Genomic DNA, 21,286 nt, shown 5'->3' with positions numbered 1-21,286 from the left:
AGTTTCAGCTGAGGTGAGAGCCCTGTCTCACCATCAGCTTACACGTATGATTATGTTCCAAGAGGCTTGTAGCTCCCTCAGGTTTCAGGGAAGAAAACGCCTCCCCCCTCGTGCCTCAGGCACGCAGGTGTGGCCCTTCTGTTACCTACACCTTCACTTCCTGGATACCTCGGTTTTCTGTAAGTGTGGGCCCGCACTTCGGGTTGTCTTCAGAATGGGGCTTGACTAGCTGCCTGAGAGCGCATTCAGCCTCACCGGCTTCCCCTTCAGCTGTCTCTTGTGTTTTAAGTGTTTTTCCCATTTGTTTGAATCCCTCTGTGTTGTGCACCTAAGGCTCTGAGATGCCGATAAGCAGAGGTCTGAATCCTTAGGCTGGATGTGAGTTTCTGGTTCTCTGTGTTGCCAGGTTCCAGGGATACAATTTTTCTTCTGAAAACTGTCTCCCTGGATGGGGATACTTCATGAGCGGCATGTGGTGGGTTTGCTCGCATTAGGGCTGAGAGTGGGGGCGTGGTTTCAAAGTGTTCCCACTGGGGAGGTGTTGCGTGGGATGTGGCCGCATGCCCGTGTCTGTCCCTTTTAGTCTGTGCAGACAGGAAGGGGCTGAGGCCTCCAAAGGCCCTGCAAAGGGGGCCAAATCCAAGGGCTGCATGGGGGAGAGAGCCCCCCAAAACTCCCTCCAAGTTCAGGAGATTCAATAAATTAGGCTAAGTCCACTGGTGTGGTATTAAGGTGGCTGTACAGGGGGAAAAAAAAAAAAAGAGCCTTGATCTGAGTGTTTGCCAGTATCTGTGGTATGAAAACTCTCACCGTGGCTGATTTCAAACCATCGACTATTGACCAGCTCTCAAAATTCCTTAATATTGAACAATCAGCTCTCAGGAGCTGGAATGAGCTTACTTTAGCACCCTAATGGATCAAATCCTACATCCCAGAAGCGAGGGTGAAGGGATCCTATTTTGCTTGAGAGGTGGTGGCGAGAGAGGGTGAAAGGGAAGGGAAAGGATAGCATAATGGGTTTGGGAAATGTTGCCCCCTCTGCTTCCCTCTTGGAGAGTTCTAGAACAAGTTAGCATAGTAATGGTTCTGAGACATCCTGTTATATATATAAATTTATCATTATAGGTAATAATACAATTACATATAATTGCTTAAATTTGTTCCTCCTAGAATTCTTCCAGCTCACTGAAGCTCAGGATGACCATGACAACCAGGTTCTGAGAACGTGTGTTTGAAATATATCTGGTTTGCAGGTTCCTGGAACACACATGGAATTGGAGAGTCAGGCCCACACTTGGTCATCCTCAACCTGCTCAGCGCCGGTGCCTTGCTCTCCCCTTGCCTCCGACACAGCCCCATGTTGCTGCCAACACGACTCTCAGCATCCCTATTGTTCTCTGAGCACATTCACGCACCTGGGCCTTCCCCTGCCTCCTTCGTAAAGAGACGTGACTCCGTCATCCTGCCAGGAGCAAAGATGAGAGTGACATATTATCCAAATAGAGGAAGATTCTCTGACACAAATGGGAGGTTAGCTTAGACTCTGTTGCTAGACTCTGAGGGGAGGATGAAAGTAAAGTTTCTAAAATAGAATCACAGAACCAGAAATGGGGACAGCCCAAGGCTGGGAACTACCTGCAGACTCTTAGTGGTGCTTTTCCACTTTCACCCACCCCATCTTTCTTATCACACATGAGTGTGGCGACCCCTCTCAAGATGGCAGGGAGCCCCCGAACCTCCACCCCCAGGTTTGATTTGGCAACTGGGGAGGTGGTGCCCGTATCCTGGTGTAGTGTCCAGATCAGGCTCCATGCAAGTCCCTGACCCTCCCCAGAAAGTACAGTGTGAGGTTGCAGGGAGGAGGGGGTAGTGAAAGCCTTTGGTGACTGACAGTCCGTGAAGTGACTTGTTTGGTGGAGGCAGAAGACAAAGGGACATGGCTCTGAACAAGGACCAACGCAGCCTCAGTGGTGGGGGCTGACGGCAAAGACCTCTTCTCTAGAGCAGTGGCTGCTGCTTCTGTTGGAACTGGATGGAATTCCTAGGGGATAAACGTGGTACAATCAAATTACCTTCCTGAAAAATGCTTGCTGTCTCCACTGTGATGTTATTGCCCATCACAGCCTTCCATGGGCCATGTATGGCAGGGCTTTCCAGGGGGAGTGGAATGGCGTCGTGGAGCTCAGCGACGGGATGCTCCATCCGGGATGCATGTGGGGGTCAGGACTCCATAAAGGGAGGGGCCTTCTCTCCTCTCGGCCCTCGCTGGCTTCCCAGGCAGCGAGGCCATGGGCAAACTTCATGTAGAGTCTATATGAGGAAGTGGAATGCAGTTCAGAGCTCGCTTCAAATCAGATGAGCTGAACTATGCATCCCTGACGCCCAAGAGCAGGCTTAGCACCGTGTCTTGGCCATTTTGGTCTCTTCACTTCAGGTGGGTCCCCACAGTGTGCTAGACCCTGGGGACAGTAGAATGAATGAAACACGAATCTCTGCCAGGGGAACTCCAAGTTCTTTTGTGGCTGGAAACTGGTCTGACATCAGGGTAGGAGGTGGGGGAGGGGAGATATTTTTTGGAATTAAACAGGATGTTCTTTTAAAAGTTGTTTTGACATGGGGTGACAACTTAATGGGCATGGGATCCTTTTGGGGTGATAAGAATGTTTGAGAACAGGGGTTGTCCAACGTTGTCAATATACTAAATGTTACTAAAATGTACTATAAAATTCATTTTAAAGTTATGTGAATTTCACCTAAAAAAGACTTTGCTTTGTAGGGGACAAGTCCAGAAGTCTGATCTCTCGAGAAGGTTATGGCCCCTCCACCTGCCTGAGCCTTAGAACCACACGGGCAGCTGGGAGATAGAGCATGTTGGGACATCTGCCCAGGGTCACCGCCCCCATGGGGAGATGGAGAGAGATGAGGGCACCGTGTGGGTGGACCCCCCCCATCACCGGCCTGGAGAGGCCTCTCCCTGGACACGCATCACCGTTCATCTTTATGGGTTGGAGCCCAGAGCCAGGCTAGAATACTTGGCAGGTCAGATATTCTAATCACCAGTGGCTGTGATGAATGCCTCTGAGCTTCAACCGACTTCAGCATTTCATGGTCACTGGACTGGAGGTACCACCCTTAATGATATTCTTATGCAAATTGGGCACAAGTTGTCACATTGGGCTGTTATAGTTGACGGGGGTGACACCAGGCTTTTCTTCTGAGATCAATTTTCCAGCGAATTACTTGGGTGCATCACATTTTCCCTTTTGTGATATTGGACTTTTCCTTCTATTGCTCAGCACTCTCTTCCTAGGTTGGCATTGGATCAGGGATGGAATTAAAGAGTTCCTTAGGAAGAAGCACTGCTTCTTTCCTTGAGGCCCCCGCTCTATGTCAGAGCCTGATTCTAAGAGAAGGCTTCTTTCCTTTTGCCTCTGGGTAGTTTTGCTCAATGAGGAAGTTGCATTCGGAGTTAGAATGGCCAGAAGGCAACTGGATTTGTGTCTGTCATTCATTCCCTCCTTGAGGCAGTACCCCGCTTTAACCTGCAATACTTTGTGGGTTTTCATCAGGCATTGGAAATATTTGCATTGTCCTTCTCCCAGCGCAGGTGGTAGGTTTCTCTTGAAAAATAAAGTGTGTTTGTAAAGTGAAGCAGAAGGAAAGTCAAGAGGGCACCTTCTCTGCAGTTCTTTGCTAGTTGGTTAGTTTGTTTCTGGTGTCATCTTGCTAAAAGGAGGAAAGTTTCCCTAGCGATGACCTTGCTGACCACAACTGATCTTGAATTGAGTCTCCCATCCTGGAAGGGAAAGAGGTCTGGAAAGGTCTGTTGATTCCCTCCTATCCTTTCATAGCCTCATGAGGGTGAGTCTGAGTGGGCTCTGGGACAAGGTCTGAGGACCAGCAAAGGCTCTGGTTTGTTCGCCGTCCACCAAGCCCGATGCTCTGGAATGGGACTGTTTCTGTACAGAAAGGGGCAAATTACTGCACTATGAACCTCTGTAGCACTATGGTGGTCCTGTCTCAGGTATCAAGGCCATTCTGGTCCTGGGGTCTTTAAGCCTCGGTTTTGGGCCAACGGTGAATGAGCTTGGCTAAGGTTGGAAGGATCTGTGGCTGAGATATGCTTCTCATGGAAGATGTCTCCAGTAGAAAGGCAGAAAACTCTCACTTCAGCCTGTGGAACTTCTCCCCAGAAGTTCCCCATTAGCTCTCTGGGAGGCCTGGCTGGAAAGACGGGTTCCAGGCCAGGGGATTCCAGGCCTTTCTAGTGCTGTATTTGTTCAATGTTTACATGGTACTATTTTTTTTAACAGTGAGACTGTGAGCTTTCTGATTCTCTGCTCACACAGACAACTGGTGTGGGCTATGGTGACAGGCAGCCCTGGGGGGTAACTATGATGCCCCATTTGGCATTCTGCATCTCCTGGAGCTGACTTATTAATGCCCATAGATTACAAATGGCCTCGTGCTCCCTGCCCCTGTGGTCTGTGGGCTGCAATGCTGTTTGGATTTCATGCACTTGGGATCTAGTCCTTTTAAAATTACATTTTTTCCTGCTTCTGCGCTCCTCCCCTGAGGCCCATCGGCATTGTTGTGTGCTTTGCTCGGCTTGCACTGAATCATTCTTGCCTTTCGGTTCTCTCGCAAAGGTTTATTTGATTTCTTTAAAGTCACTTGATTGAATTCTCAACACAAGTACATACACTGAAGTAATTACATCTGCTCTTTTTAAAAGGAAAAAATAGAAATCTGTGCTCTTCTCTGGACATTGCCTTGCCCGTGAAACTCAGCATTTGCAAATGGTGTGTCCTTGAAAAGTCATGTTTTATCCAGTTTTGCAAACTTGACTTATATCATAAATTCACAGATATTGGTATTCCTAACCTTAAATCTAATACAGTTGATCCCCAAACAACACAGGTTTGAACCAAGTGTGTCTACTTAACACATGGGTTTTTTTTTAATAGTACAGGACTGTAAATGTATTTTCTTTTCCTTGTGATTTTCTTAATAACGTTTTTTTCTCTAGCTGACTGTATTGTATGAACATAGTATATACTACATATAACATAACAAAATGTTAATTGATCTCTATGTTTATGTTATTGGTAAGGCTTCCAGTCAACGTTAGGCTATTAGTAGTTACATTTTTGGGAGTCAAAAGTTATATGTGGATTTTTGACTGTGGAGGGGCCAGTGCCCCTAACTCCTGTCCACTCTATTCCTATTTGTATCTTTTTCCCTGAGCCCCAATAAGTAGTCTTCAAATAAAGTCTCAGGTGGACAAGGAAAAATTTTGTGTGTTCATTTTTTTTTTTAAAGATTTTGTTTATTTATTTAACAGAGATAGAGAGAGAGCACAAGCAGGCAGAGCGGCAGACAGAGGGAGAGGGAGAAGCAGACTCTCCGCCGAGCAGGGAGCCCGACGCGGGGCTCGATCCCAGGACCCTGGGATCATGACCTGAGCTGAAGGCAGCCGCTTAACCGACTGAGGCACTCAGGCGCCCCTTGTGTGTTCATTTTAAGTGGACCCTCCATTGACGTGGATAATGCTGATAATGTTGAAAACACAGGGAGGAGTGTGGATTACATGCCTGCTAACCTTCCTGCGGGCCCAGCACTCTCTGATAACTTCTTGATCCACACAAAACGAGGAGATCCTCTTTAGCCTGGATGGGCTGATGGGCTCGTTTTATATGGAAAACATGAGTAACTGTTGCTGGAGAGAATCCTGTGTTGGTCACCAGAGGAGGGCACCGGGAGCTTCCTGGTCTCTGTGACCTCACAGATTTGTGCTGGCTAATGTGGCAGCCACCAGCCATAGGTAGCTACTGAGCACTGGAAATGAGCAAGCGTGTAAGTGAATGGTGTAAGTGTGAACTCAACGGGATTTTGAAGTTAGAATGTGAAACGTAGTAATGGAAAACGTCTCATCAGTGGTTTTCATATTGATTACGTGTTAGAATGACAATATTCTGTATATATTTGGTTAGATCAAATACATCATTATGTTAATTTCACCTGCTTTTTTTTTTTTAATTTTTAAATTTGTATGCTAGAGAATTTAAGAGAATACATGTGGCTGGCAGGATATTTCCACTGGCAAGGCAGTTAGAGAACATCCAGTACTCAGCAATGCCCATCCCTTCTGGTATGTTGGAAACGGAATTGATGCCAAGGAGCAGCCAATTTTCTGTCCCAAGTCAGAAAAAAAAGGATTGCCTATGGAAGGGGCTAACTTGAAGATTCTGTAATTGGGAAAAAATTTAATAAGGGTTTGGAGCTGAGCACAACTAATTGAAAAAGGTTTGGGAGATTGCTGACCTACGAGAGTAAACAGTTTTCCATCTTAGTTTGAAAGCCTTGGCCATTTAACCAGCTTGTTCCAGAGAGTGCTGGCTTTTAGCACATCAGCCATAACCTAGTTTGTGCCTGGCCGGAGAAACGAGATACAGATCACAGTTTATGTGGGTGCTGTGCACAGCAGGGTGGGGACGGCAGCTCATGGGAAGACGAACACTTGCAAATAGAAAAGGTGAGGTGAAAGAAGGTAGTAAGCCTTTTGATTTGGCAAATATACCTTTGTCTATTTATTTTTAATTTACTGTCATTTAAGAAGATTTTTTAAAAAGCGTTTTTTAAGGGGTGCCTGGGTGGCTCAGTCGTTAAGCATCTGTCTTTGGCTCAGGTCATGATTCCAGGGTCCTGGGATCGAGCCCTGCATTGGGCTCCCTGCTCAGCAGGAAGCCTGCTTCTCCCTCTCCCACTCCCCCTGCTTGTGTTCCTCTCTTGCTTTGTCTCTCTCTGTCAAATAAATAAATAAAATCTTTTTTTTTTAAGATTTTATTTATTTATTCATTAGACACACAGAGAGAGAGGCAGAGGGAGAAGCAGGCTCCCAAGGAGCAGGGAGCCTGATGCGGGACTCGATCCCAGGACCCTGAGATCATGACCTGAGCCGAAGGCAGACGCTTAACCATCTGAGCCACCCAGGCACCCATAAATAAAATCTTAAAACAAGAGTTTTTTAAAAGTTTTTTTTGTTTCCCTTCTTCCTCTTCTTCCTCCTCCTTCTTCTTCCCCTTCTTCTTCTCTCCCTCCCCCTCCTCCCCTTCTTTCTCCTCCTCCTCCTCTCCTTCTTCTCTTCCTCCTCTTCTTTTTCTCCTCCCTCTCTTCCTCCCCCCCCCCTTCTCTTGCTTCTCCTGCTTCTTCTCATTAAATAACGATAATTACCAGGCATTGGCATCCAGTGCTGAAGTAATGAGTCATGGTCCCAGCTTCGAAGCATTGGTGACATCACCTGTGTTGATAATCACACAGTCTGTCACCCTGCTCTTCCCCACAAGTCAATTATTCCAGAATGGCTTGTAAAGGATTCTCGCTGGGATTACTTTATTTATTTATTATTACTTTTTAAAAAAGTATGTTCAAGAAAGTACAAACAGTGTGATCACCAGTAACCCTTCCCTGATTGCCCTTCCCCTGGAGCCCCCAAAGATCATGAACTTCAAGAGTTATTTGTGTTTGGTTTGATTCTATACCTTTGGTTTAGATCTTTGCCTAACCTACTGGTAGACTTCACTGCTAAAAAGTATGACTGAAAATCTGATGGACATTCTTTTTTTTTTATTATTCTTATGTTAATTCCCATACATTACATCATTAGTTTTAGATGAAGTGTTCCATGATTCATTGTTTGTGCATAACACCCAGTGCTCCATGCAGAACGTGCCCTCCCTAATACCTAGCACCAGGCTAACCCATCCTCCCACCCCGCTCCCCTCCAGAACCCTCAGTTTGTTTTTCAGAGTCTCTGATGGACATTCTTGTTTGTGCCTCTAGATCTCTGATTGGTTCTTCCTCTTAGTGACTTTTCCTGACCACCTCTCCTGCCTTCCCGCTTCAATGTAGGAGCCCCAGAGTTTGTCCTCAGCCTGCTTCTCTTCTCATTCCTCACTCTTTCTCAGGGAGAGGTCACCTGTTATGAAATTCTCCTTGTATTTAGATGACTCTCACATCTAGGTCTGCAACTCAAATCTTTCTTTTTAATTTCTATACTGCCATGTTGACTTGCTTTCAAGATATCTCCACCTGGATTTCCCATAGGATCCTCAAACTGAACATTTTCGAGATGGAACACATCATCCCCATGCTGTCTGGGCTAACAATTCTCCATCTGCCCCCAGAGAGCTTCCCTTCACCCCTTTGATGCGCTATATCCCAGGAGAATGGCTCTTCTAGATGCACCAGTTTTCTCATGTCCTCTGGCTTCCTGGTGGACTTGGCTCATGGGAGGCACTGACAGGAGACCAAAGGGCAGGTGGAAAATGGAATCTTCCTCCAGGTCCCAGGCTGAGCTGAAATGGATGGAGTTCCTCTCCCTACCACCATACTCTCATTCAGTAGTTCTGTCTAGTTGCCTCTCTTTGCACCTTTAGGCTCAGGGTGATGATGGTTCCAGCTGTTCCCAGCTCTGGAGTGCCTTTTCGCCCCTCGCTGGTTTCCCCTAGTCTATCCCATACCTCCAGAGTCTTCTAACCCTCCTCTGTCCCCCCACCACCACGTGAGCTTCCTGTCTCCTGAACACCCTGACATGTACCTCTCCCATGTGCTCCTTCCCTTTACATGACCCCCGAGATGGCAGCAGCATGTGCTCAGAACCCCAAGCCAGAAGCTAGAGGCGTCCTTGCGTTCTCTCTTTCACCCCACTGCCAGTAGATCCTAAGTCCCACAACTTTTTTCTAATAGATTTTCCTCATAGTCCCTCTTTGCCATCCCCACTGTAACAGAACTGTTCAGGTTGAGGAATTAAGTGAAGCCCAATCAATGAGAAAGCAAGGACTAGAATGCATTTAGAGTTTGCTACAGCAAGGTATTCAGCCATGGCACTTGAATTTTGGCAGAGACTCAAAGGCAAGCAGGGGAGTGGGAAAGCTTCATGGTGGAGAAAAGGAAGGGCTTTAGGTCTGGAGTTGCTCTAGGCAGCCAGCTAGCAGTGGGACACCCTATGTGATTAATTAGGGTGCATATTTGGCTTTCTCTAGTTGGTGCTAAGGTAGAAGAAGAAACAAACATTAGGGAAGCTGTCAGTTATTAATCAAGTTCTGGCCATTTGGGGCCAACTGTTATGGAACTCATTGTTTAGCTTCCTAGATTGTTACTAGAGAAGCTGTCTGACTTGCAGCAGGCTGGCTTCCTGGGTTGCTTATTGTATATGAGGGGCTGGTTTCCTGGGCATGTTGCTGCAGGCTGTGGGTCAGAGCTCTGTTTTTATTTATGTGGTCTGGCCATCGCCCATACGTATAGTCAGTCTCTCAGGGTCATTGCCAGTTTTTACTAAATAACAGCAACAAAGCTTTTTTTGTTCTTGATTATAAAGATAATATATCCTCGTGGAGGATAGCCACTGTTAACATTTTAGGGAACATCTCTCTGGCTATCTCTGTGCATCGACACACATTCACGTGCAAACCGTCAGTCCATTCAGGTATTTTATGACCTCCTCGTTAGTTTCTGTCTGGATTAGTGCAGTCGCATCCAAGTCTGGGCTGTGGCTCCAGGCTTTCCTACTTCCATGTGCTTTTCCACAGAGCTCTCGCCCATTCAGACCTGACCATGTGCCTGCCCTGCCATAGACTGTTCAGTGGTCCCATTGATAACATTCGCAGGCCTCATCTGGGGCTTCCATCTCACCAAGCATGTCCTCTTGGGAAGGGGCAAGGGGCAACAAAAGTGGCAGGACCCCCATTCCAATGCCTTTCTCAAAAGACTCCCCTTCATTTATAGTAAGGGAGATTAAATGGCTCCTGAAGTAAGGACAGTAAGAAATAGCAGGGGTATCGCAGGATTGGCAATCTCCTAGGCAATGTTTCTCAGAAAAAGCCCCAAGACACTCAAGACTAGAGACCAGGCTTACAGTGGGCACATGTTGGAGGGGTGGCAGCAGGAGAGGGCGTTGGGATTCCACTGGGTAGCGGGCACCACAAATGAGGATTCAAACAAAGCATGGAATTTTGAGAAAGCCATTTCCCTCCTTTTGCCAAGCAGGTGATCTGTAAAGTCTGCTAAGTTGCCCAGGTATCCAAGCTCCTGTATGAGGTCAAAGCCCATATCCTCCACGACACTCACTTTGCTCTGAGTAACTCCCCTCTGATGAAACTGTGGGGAGGAGAGGGCATGAGGTCTCTTGTGACCCTAAGCTCAGAGTCTAAAACTGGCCCTGGCACATAGTAGGAGCTCAAAAAATGTTTCTTGAATAAATGAATGAATGATGTCATTTCCTTCAAGACCAAACTTTTGGAGTGGTAGTCTACAACTTCTTCATGCTTCCTAAATTGTCCTTTATTCTTTTTGATGGCTCCATAGCTTTTTGTTTTTTTAATGTTCTAACACTATGTCCAAATAGAACCCAAGCAACAGTTTTAAGCTTTCCAGTGATAGGATTTTGTTGGCTATTGGAATTGGTAGCAAAGCCCTACATTCTTCTGTATTTTTTAATGACTTTTGGAGCCTTTCCCAGATAAAGTTAAAGCCTCCACTGTTGCATGTCTTGGTGTGAAATCAATAGAACATTTGAACATATGCACAGAGCCCTGTGTGAGCCCTGGTGGAAGGTTCCAGGGGTATAGGATGTGGTTCCAGACCCAAACAAGCATAATGGGAGGAAGAGGCACACTGCGGGAGTTCAGACACAAAAAGGCAATTGCAGGAAAGACAACTGAGAAACTGGCTGACCTTCCTCCTTCCCTGAAAGGGGCAGGTATTTATCCCCTCTGGAGAGGACCAGAAGGGATTTGTGTCTTGCCTTAGAGAAGTCCTTTAAAGGTTTTTTGATTTCCAAAGCCTTGGCTGTGGGAGGCAAAGAGCTGGGTTGTTCTAAAGGGGTGAAGCGTTGGGGTTTAATCAGGAAAAGCTGGCAGAGGCCTTGCTAGGGGCAGAGACCCCATGACCTGGAGAAGGGGGCTGGGTTTGCAAGTGTGGGCCCCCGAGTGTCTGAACATTACAAAGGGAAGTGGCAGGATCTCTGCGAGAGTGTGTGGCAGGCAGAATAATGGCCCCCTAAAGATGTTTATATCATAATCTCTGGAACCCGTGACTATGGTAGCTTCCATGACAAGGGGGAGTTAAGGTTGCAGATGGAATTAAGGTTGCCAAGCAGATGACCTTAAGATAGGGCAATTATCCTGGATTATCCCGGTGGGCCCAATGGCATCACAAGGGTCCTTGAAGGCAGAAGAAGGACAACCAGAAATTGTAGCACAGGAAAGATTCAGCCCCATGTTGCTGGTCATGTGGGCAGCCTCTAGAAGACAGAGAAGCCATGGAAATGGATTCTTCCCTAGAACCTACTGAAGGGACACAGTCCTGCTGAAAACTTGATTTTAGCCCAGTGAGACCTGCATCAAACTTCCAGTCAACGGCGTTGTAAGATAGTAAATTTGTGTTGTTTAAGCCATCAAGTTTAAGGTCTTTTGCTAGAGTGGCAGGAGGAAACTAACACGGGGACGTGGGAATGCTTGGGGACTACGCGACAGTGCCGAGACTGTGGGAGACACAGTGAAGGTCTTGGTGGATTTGCCAGATGAGGAGGAGTGAACCTCATGCTCACACAGTCTCACACCTTCAAATGGACTGTGCAGACCAGAAGTCCCTCCACACATTTTGTGAACCATGTGAGCCTCTTGAGCCCTTTGTACAACCCCACAGAGAGGAGGTTGTGTCTGTCAGTAACAGCTGATACAGGACGGCTCCCCAGCCCTGGACAGCAGACACTCGGCGCCAATTTAGTGCCATGGAGGGACATCTAGGAGTGTGATGTGTCTTGCACCTGACATCTGTGAGCAGATCCACAGCTGCTGGGCTAATTGAGGTTTTTCTTTTTCTTTTTTTTTTAAAGGATTAATTTAATTTTATTTATTTATTTTTAACTTAGTTTTATTTTATTATGTTATGTTAGTCACCATACATTACATCATTAGTTTTAGATGAAGTGTTCCATGATTCATTGTTTGTGCATAACCCCCAGTGCTCCATGCAGAACGTGCCCTCCTCAATACCCACCACCGGGCTAACCCATCCCCCCACCCCCCTCCCCTCTAGAACCCTGTTTGTTTCTCAGAGCCCATAGTCTCTCATGGTTCATCTCTCCCTCCGATTTCCCCCCTTCATTTTTCCCTTCCTTCTCCGAATGTCCTCCATGCTATTCCTTATGTTCCACAAATAACTGAAACCATATGCTAATTGACTTTCTCTGCTTGACTTATTTCACTTAGCATAATCTCCTAATTGAGGTTTTTCTAAAAGAATATGTGAATTATTGCAGAATTGTACTTGTCAGAGCAAGCCTTTAAAAGAGATGGGTTTTCAGTTGTGTTTTGGACAGGGTGGAGTGGTGGCCGAGGAGGTGGGGACCAAGCTCAATGGCTTTAGGGGACGGGAGGAGACAAAACTTTCAGAGACCGGCATCAGGAGTCCAACCCCAGAAATTGCAGAAGTGTTTTGAGTATTCTTCTCAGAGCTTGGCTTTATGTTGATGGAAATACAGCAACACTGTATCCTGGTAATAGATAATGGCAGTGTTCATAATCACAAGGGTCCGGTCTCAGCAGAAGGTTTCAGAAGTGCTTTCTTTCAGTGTTAGACTGGGGCTTCTGCTCTGGCCACTGGCTCTCAATTCCCAACACGCTATGCTGAGGTTGACAGCTGTTCCAGGAACTTGCAGTTTAATTTTTGCCCACTTTACTCAAATTTGTACTCAGCTTTGTAGTACAAAGGGCAAACTCAGTGGGTCTGAGTGCCCCCACTGGGGTTTTATTGATCTAAACTTGGAAGCCACGGAGCTGCAATGACAAGGGGAAGGTCCAGGGATAAAACTGTGGGAGAGACCTAAGCATTATGTATTTCAGGGTGATCTTTGCATTGTGCTGTTTTGCTAGGTAAGGAGCAATCGATCAATCCTGAGTAAGCAATGGATATTTAACTCTCAAATCCATCTTTCTCTCTCTCTCTCTCACACACACACTTTTTGATAGGAGGCATTAATTTTAGAAATGTATAGATTAATCTCTATAATTTCTAGTTTTCGAGTTGGGGCATGGGCAGTTTAGGTGACAGGTAGGTGTCAGGCTGGGTTGTACGGCGGCAGGTAGATAGCAGGTTGCAGGCATATTTGCCCAGGGAGAGAGGGCAGGAACAGGCATTGGCTTTCTTTCGAGGAAGCTGGGTTTGTGCGTGTAGCCAGTAGCAGAGCCAGGAGCAACTTTGCTTGGGAAACAGCTGGGCAGAGATGTGTATGTGGGTAAGGCTGGGCAAATAGCAACATAACTAGAAGAAACATCCTCTAGCAGTGGATGGAATGTGGCGCCAGGCCAGGAACCCTGCAGCAGCTGCTTAATAAACACACATGGACTTGGTTTGTCATTATGCTGTGTGAGATGGGACTTTTATTGCACCCATGCCCAGAACCTGGCTATAACTCTCTGTGCTGAGACAAAGTAGAGATGTCAGGGCTGTCCTGGCCCCCTTCCAAGAAGATTTAGATGCCAGTGTAAAGGGAGCCTTCACGTTTAAGCTCATCATATTGCAAGGAGCTAGGAAGGTCATGTTTGTGGGTCACGATCCTAAGTGACTTCTAGTTTATTAGCTTAAAGATTGAATCCAAAAGATGTTGGAGGTTGAAAAATGGTCTTAAGCAAGTCCTCTAGCTTGTTGCAAGGATATAATCTATTGAGTCAGCATGGGAAGCAGGGCAAACTTCTGCCTTTGGAGCCATTGTGCCAGAGAATGAGTGACATTTGTCAAAGGGCAATAATCCTACTTGCCCACTCTGCCTCATCCTGTCACCAAAGGAGCTCCAACCAGTGCGAACTATTAGTGGGATGTTATCTTAGGAGAGGTAAGGGCTGGGCTAAAAAGCCATGGCTCTGAACCTTTATCTGTGGGATAACACATTTGGATTTATATATTAAAAACTGTTTGTTGCTTTATTGGTAGCAGAACATGGAAGACTACATTTTTGTAATAGTTTTATTAGAAACTAAAACTTGGTAAGAATTGGCTGTTTAAAGTTGTGATCTTGTTACACACTCAAAGAAGCCCTTGTTATGGGTTTAGGGTTTGTAAAATCAAATACACTAACTACAAACCCTCTGAAATGAGAGAATCCTATTTCTATTTGGGTTTCCATGATGTCCTTTTGAAGAAGCCTGTGAACAACTGAGAGAATATCTTTGAGAGTCAGGAAGGGATAGTGTCATTTGGACAGGACAGCTTGAGCAAGTCCAAGCACCAGTGCGACCGAGCTGCACACAAAGAGAGAACATCATGGCATTTGCCCTCGATCTCACGAACATTTTCTAATTGTCTAATTTCTCATTGGAATTCTTCATGCCTAAAAATAAATCATGATGTGGCTGTCGTGTGAGCCTTCCTGGACTGCGGACTTTCTATTAGCAAAATGTGGAGAGTGTGACCTGCCGAATTGCTGACAAGCACGGGCTTGGTCTCTCCCTGTGCTAGTGCAGGGTCCAGGGAGAGGAGGAGTGAAGTGGGCACTTACATTATTATGAGGATGTGCCTGCTTGCACACTCACATACGAAGTGCAAGTTTGGCTACTCCTGTGTTTGGTGAGTTTGCACTTGCTGAGGGCAGTAAGAAGTGCTTCTTTGCTCAGCCCACCCAGGGGACTGGACCATTGTAGGGAATGCAGCTGTCCCGGGACGCTCCACCTCTGAGGATGGGCTTCCCTTTAAATGTAATGTTTATGGTGCCACAGAAGGGTCGTGACGAAAAGCGATTCAGTTCCTGTGTACTGAGTCTAAAAGTGCGATTGTGGCACCTTTTTTTTTTTTTTTTAATTTATTTGACAGAGAGAGACAGCGAGAGCAGGAACACAAGCAGGGCGAGTGGGAGAGGGAGTAGCAGGCTTCCCGCCGAGCAGGGAGCCCGATGTGGGACTCGATCCCAGGACCCTGGGATCATGACCTGAGCTGAAGGCAGACGCTTAACGACCGAGCCACCCAGGCGCCCCCATGTGGCACCTTTTAAAACACTTCCTCCCAATTCCTCACCAGAAGGGAGAATGATGTAGAGCATGAACATATCACAAACCAACGTATTGTAAGCTCTTTACTATTATGAGGTCTCTGAAGACAGGAACTGTGTTTTCTTGACTTCTGTATTCTCAGGCCCCAGCACAATGACATATGGTAAGTCCTCAGTGTATTCTTGGTAAAGGAAGGAAGGTAGGAAGGAAGGAAGGAGGGAAGGAAGGAAGGAAGACATTTTCGCTGTGCGAACAGAATGCATCAATTTCAGAAGAGTGTATTAGCATAAAGAATGGGCGGCCATGGAAAGCTATCTATCTACAATGTATGGGAATCTTGCTCCTTTGCAAATTCAGTTCAGCATTCAGTGGCTACTGAAGGTGAGTCACCCAAAGAACAGCTCTCCAGGCTTCTGAAGGATCTGCTGCCCACCAAGTGGAAAGCAGAGAAGCATTGCACGTGCAACGCAGGCTGCTCTGTGTCCTCATAAGACTTTGGACACCAGAGCCCGCCATGCCCTCAGCCCCCTTTACGGGGATTTTCCAGGATGAGCTTTCCTTCCCAAGCAGCCTTGCTACTCTGCTCACAGCTGATTGGAGCAGAGATGGACACCTGACCGAGAAAATAGCTGCTATAGGCTGACCAGCAGCTTATGAGGTGGCCTGCAATGAAGCCCTGTCCAATAGGAGATGGCTATACTGGATGGGGGCTGATCACCCAGCGTCTTCCCTCGCTGGAAGTCAGTGTGAGCTTGATGGAAAAGTAGTAGGTGGCGCGAAAGTCGAGAGGGACTCAAAGAAGGCAGTAAGCAGAAGCTTTGGGGTAGGAGGGGGGCGGATGAGAAGGGAGCAGAGCACGGAGCAGACGCAGAGTTGTAGAGGTGGAAAGGCCGACTCACTGCTCTTGGGTCTCCAGAGCCACCGGACCCCATCGGTGCTGATAAATCCTGATGACAAATGAAGCTTCATTTCCCAGGAAGCCTGGCCTGGTGGCCACAGGCGACCAGACTGGCTTCCTGCAACATCAAGGAGCCCAACGCCCACATTTCACTTCTCTGGGCCTTGGCGTTTATGCAATGAGCCAGTTGGTCTAGAAGCTGCTCTAAGATGTGAATTCGGGGTTCTGCAAGCTGTGGGGAACAGGGAACTCTGGAAGACTGTAAGACTTTGCCTCTGCCTGGGAAGGAATTTATACTCGAGTTCGGGATGCAGCCCAAGGTGGTATATATTAAGTTGTCAGGCAGGGAGTAGGGGGAAGGCCTCCGAGAAGGTAGTCCCAGAGGCGAGGCTTTGTGCTGAGTATGGCTGAGATAGCAACACAGAAATCGCCTTGCAAACATGCGCTCACGAGTGGCAAAGGCCTGCACCATACCGAGAAAGGCAGCCTGGGTGTCTGCAAATCTGCGGGGGCTTCCTGATGCCCAGAGGTGGAAGCAGGGCACTCTGAACTTTTGAAACAACCAGAGTGAACAGTTAGGGCCCCAGATGGCATTTCCTGGCTTGGATGACAGCTGTGATCCTGGATGTTCCCTAGCGCCCTGTAATCAGAACACTGAGGGCACCTGTATGTTTCTTTCTGGGACCCAGATTTCTGATGGAAGAGGGACTACGATGTAAGACGCTTTGGCTAGGTGTAAATGGCAAAGACTGCAGAGTTCACACAGCGAGGCTATGTCCCAGCCTCATAAACAAAATAGAAGCAGAGGGCTGAGTCTGGAGAGATGGACAGCGGTCTGCCTGGTAACCAGGTAGGAACACAAAGTTCTTGGCCAGGTTCAGCAACTGGTGCTGAAAGGGAAATCTGGAGAGAACGTAGGTGAAGGCCTACTTGGATGATGTTAAGAAAGAATGAATTTCCGAGGGCTCTCTGTTCTACTTTCTTCTATTTCTTTTCATCATTTGAGGTACCTGTTACTTGCAGAACAAAGGAACACTGCCACTGTAATGTGTTTTATAGGTGAGCCTTTGCAAAATAAGAGACTACACTCAAAAGAATCCCCAGGGCCCTCCGATTGTCAAAGCAGGGCCTGGCCTTAGTCCTCACTCTCCTCAGCCTCTGAGGCATCTGATATCATTACCCTCACTCCTGCATAAGGAGCTCGTCTTCCCCGGCTGGGTTTTAGTCCATTGGGAACAGGGCTGGACCCTTGAGTGTGTGCTAAATGATTCTAGATCATAGGGCTGCTCCTTTGGGTCTGAGATCAAAGATGGCATGCCTGTAGCTAGTTTTCATGAATGTTTAAAAACATCTGGGGCCTGGGAAATAGATAAGGTACTGCACGCAACAGAGAATTAAACATGGATGTCCTCTGCAAACTCATCCTCTAAGATTGGCGTATGAAAGACGCAGTAGTGGAGGAAGAGAATCTCCAGGGCAAGGAGGGCCCATGCCAGGCTGTCCCTGAGAATGTGTTCTTCTTTGTTTGTCTTTCCTGTTTGTTTTAGGCTAGTGATGCTTCCCCAGAAAGGAGAGCTTCTGGAATCCCAGTGAGACAAAACTTTGTAACTTTACGGTGTTGTTTGCTTGAGCAAAATGAAACTGGCTTTTTGTGAAACTGTGAGGCAGCTAAGTAAGCAGGAGGCTTTTTATGGGCTTTTTTCTAATTCCATAGTTTGTTAGCAGAACACCAGACTGGTCACAATAGCTCGAAGCTTCTGGTATGAACGGATGATGTATCTTTCCAGCGCTTAGCACTTAGTGGGCACCCGATACGTGCCACTTTGTTGAATATATACATGAAAGTTTAAAACGAAGGAAGAAACACACTTTGTCCTTATCTCCTGTGGTTTTGGCTTATCTGGCTTAAGACTGTGCTGTAGCAGACAGGACACTGGGCTTGGTGCTGTCTCGTGACTCCGTTTCCTCACTCATACAGTGGGTTGAGTGGGATTCCAGCGATGAAGCACGTGAAGGGGCTGCACACACCAGGAATCGCAGGAGACACAAGGCAGTGGGTTGCTGCAGGGTGAGAAGCCTTGGCTGGGTTTGCCTTATCCTTCGTTTTGATATGTTTCTTGCCTAAGATGTTTGCGTTGGTGGAGGGAAGGTCTGGAATTCTTCCCTGAGGATTGGGGGCGACTTGTTTTCCCTTCTGGAGGTTGTCCCTAAGACTTCAGCCATAGCTTAGGGTCCCAGGGTTGCCCGGCCACAGGGCTGGTATGTGTGAGGGCCCCTCGGCAATGGTATGGCTTCCAAAGTTTCATGAAGGACTTCCAGTTTCCTCAGGTAGCAAAGTGGCAAGCTCCAGCCACTTCTAATATGTGTTCAACAATAAAACACATAGACTGCAAGTCTGCCTGAGAAACAAATTTTAATTCCTCAAAGGCCCCATGTGAGACCCCCTTGGAATTCTAAGAAAAGGAGTAACTGGCTTATTTGGTCAAAAGCCAAACAGAATTTTCTAATGCTATGGAAGGAGCAGAAATTTTTTTACAATCAAGAAGAAGTAGAAGCAAAAGGATCCTGGCTAACTTTTATAGTCCCTGGTTGTCTATTTCTGGAATGTCTGTGCTCAGTGGCATAATAAAAATAAAAAAATACACAAACACAATACACAAATACACAAAAATACACAAACACACATGCAAAGGTTCTCAGAAGGTGAGGAAAAGCTGGCCCCAGGGTTAGAAGATGCTTTTCTGAGCCTTCTTCTGTGTCTTCTAAGTCCTGCAAATCTTCAAATGCTACCTGAATGCTTTTCATCTGTAGTTGAAAGTCTTTTTTCCTTTTTTTAAAGCAAAACCAAAAATAAAGCAGGGAAAGTCCAGGTTTTCTTTAAAAGAGAAGCAAATCTGTGTGCACTTTGTCATGAGCGGCAATTCAAGGGAAGAAGGACCAGCACCATCCGGGGTTTAGATGTTCAGAACTGGGAGAACAGCAAAGGAGTCCTCTCTCTGCCTTGGGCCAGAAAGGAAGCACAGCTACCTTGAGTCCCTGGTCAGCTCGCCAGAAGTCATGCTGGGCGAGGGTGCTACCAGAGGTCTAATCTTGGAGTGAGGGGGATGGAGAGGAGGAAAGTGTTACAGGCATGTAGAGCTCAGTGTTGGCTGCGTGAAGGCTGCTGGTTTGTCCTGGCACTTCTCGCACAGCACCTGTTGGCCCGTGGCAGAGCCATCACCTTTTGGAGACCTCTGTGTTGGGTGAACACTTCATGCAGAATGCACAGGCTGTCTGAAGTCTTTACCCAGCGCCTGGTCACTTGGTAGACATTGAGAGGGAAAATCAGTGCCCAGTGGGGTTAATTTCATTGAGATGATTTTGGATTAAAGTTCTTTTGGGTTCTACGGGTGGAGAGATGGCAGCATGGCTCCCTCGTTTGGAAATGGGGATGGTGGCATGCATCTGGAGGCTGTGTGGGGATTTAGTGAGATCTGCTTGTCCAACTCCCAAGTCCTTAATGCAGTGCCTGCCGGCCTCCGTTATGACCTGGGCAGTACCGTAATTGAAAATGAACGAAAGCATAAAATTGACTCAAAGAAAATAAGCCATATCACAGACAATTGTTCATTCCATCAGAAATGAAAGCCTGGACACGGTTTTATAATAAACACAGGGAGAGTGAGACCATCCCTTGACAGACTGTGTGGGTCACAGACCCCAGCAGACGCGTCCTTGGAATAGGGCTGGCTCGCCGCCTGGGGGGTGGGGGAAGATAGCTTATGTGCATGGAAATAGAGGCTCGTCTGGGGAGGGGGCTCCAGCCCTCAGAGTGCACCCACAGCTCTCTCTGCCTTCCCCTCAGGAGAGCAGTCTGCCTGGCAGTGGCCAGGCATGCCCCGCTTTGCAGCTATGCACCATGTAAAGTGCCAGGGGGTCGTCTAGTCCGTAGTGAGTGCTCAGTAACAGGGATAATCTCATTTATTGTAAAAGCAATCATTCCATATTACAGACTTGTATGAGGTCACACATCTAGTAACTGGCTGGCTTGAGCCCAGGTTGTCAGACCTGAAATCGAATTCCATCACAAAATGTTTCCTTTAGCAAATGATTCCTAAGTAAAACAGCAACAGTCATCAAAAAGAATGAAATCTTGCCATTGACAATGACGTGATGGAACTAGACGGTATTACGCTAGGCGAAATAAGTCCGTCAGAGAAAGAAAAATACCGTATGATTTCACTCATATGTGGAATTTAAGAAACAAAACAGATGAACACAGGGGAAGAGAAGGAAAAATAAAATTAAGACCAAAACAGAGAGGGAGGCCATAAGAGACGCTAAACTCTAGGAAACAAACTGAGGGTTGCTAGAGGGGTGGGGGTTGGGGGGGGAATGGGGTAACTGGGTGATGGGCATGAAGGAGGGCACGTGATGTAATGAGCACTGGGTGTTGTATGCAACTGATGAATCACTGAACTCTACCTCTGAAGCTAATAATACAGTATATGTTAACTAAATTGAATTTAAATTAAAAAGAAAAAACAAAAAAGAAACACCAGCACCACCACCACCACCAGGGCCTCAGAATCTCAGATCTTGGGGTTTGATTCCTTTCTGTATCCCTGCATTTGCTCACCTCCTGTGAATGAGTCTAGCATCATGCAGAGAAGTGGCAGCTTCCAGGTCCTAAATGGGCAGGTGGAGGGTAGGTAGGGCGGTGAGAAAGGGAGTCTCCAGGCCTGCTTTGGGGGCATGCTTCACCTGGCTGTGGTGGAGGGAGTTTCAGGGAGGCTAGCTCCCTCTGTCTCTCCTCTCGGGCTCCTGGGCATGAAGTCCTTGACGGAGTAGGATTGTGAGGGTGTGGAGCGGGGGTCACCATGAAGGTGACTGTTTGCAGATGTCTGCAGGGCTGATGCAATGTGACTTCTCTGAGGGCTTTTGGACCCAAAGGCTGTGCTGAGGTCATGTTTGCATTGGTGGGAGTGTGGAGATTAATGGGGGCCGTGTGGGGAGTGGTTACCTTGTGTCAGGTGCTGTAAATATGACCCCTGCCTTCATTTCTTAAAACAGGAGTATGCGCAGTGGCAGGCTGGTAAACCAGCTCTCTGGAGGGGAGTGTGGAGGCCTGGGGTGTGGGGGTGGAGGGTGTGGAGGAGCGTGTGTGTGTGGAAGCCCTGATTTGTCATTGCCGATTTCCACGCTATAAATGCTCCTATTGCTGCTGATTGCAAGCTTAGCAGTTTAGCCAGTTCACAAAATCCCTGAATATTTACCAGGCAGCTCTCATGAGCCAGAGGAGCTGTCTTATTAAGAATCATTTGCTAAGTACTAGAGATTTTGTAGGCGAGGAAATTAGGTGCAG

At 47.1% G+C, this 21,286-nt stretch overlaps 1 protein-coding gene across 1 annotated transcript in view; it reads right to left on the bottom strand.

Annotated features, from left to right (window-relative positions):
* The window catches only part of KCNJ6 (potassium inwardly rectifying channel subfamily J member 6), a 109,078-nt gene that overhangs the window by 87,202 nt on the left and 590 nt on the right, over nucleotides 1–21,286 (bottom strand). The gene's annotated exons all lie outside the window — the stretch shown is intronic.

Source organism: Neomonachus schauinslandi, chromosome 1 (assembly GCF_002201575.2).
Source record: "Neomonachus schauinslandi chromosome 1, ASM220157v2, whole genome shotgun sequence".
In the NCBI taxonomy this organism is placed as follows: Eukaryota; Metazoa; Chordata; class Mammalia; order Carnivora; family Phocidae; genus Neomonachus; species Neomonachus schauinslandi.
This window is presented reverse-complemented; position numbering and strand designations above follow the sequence as displayed.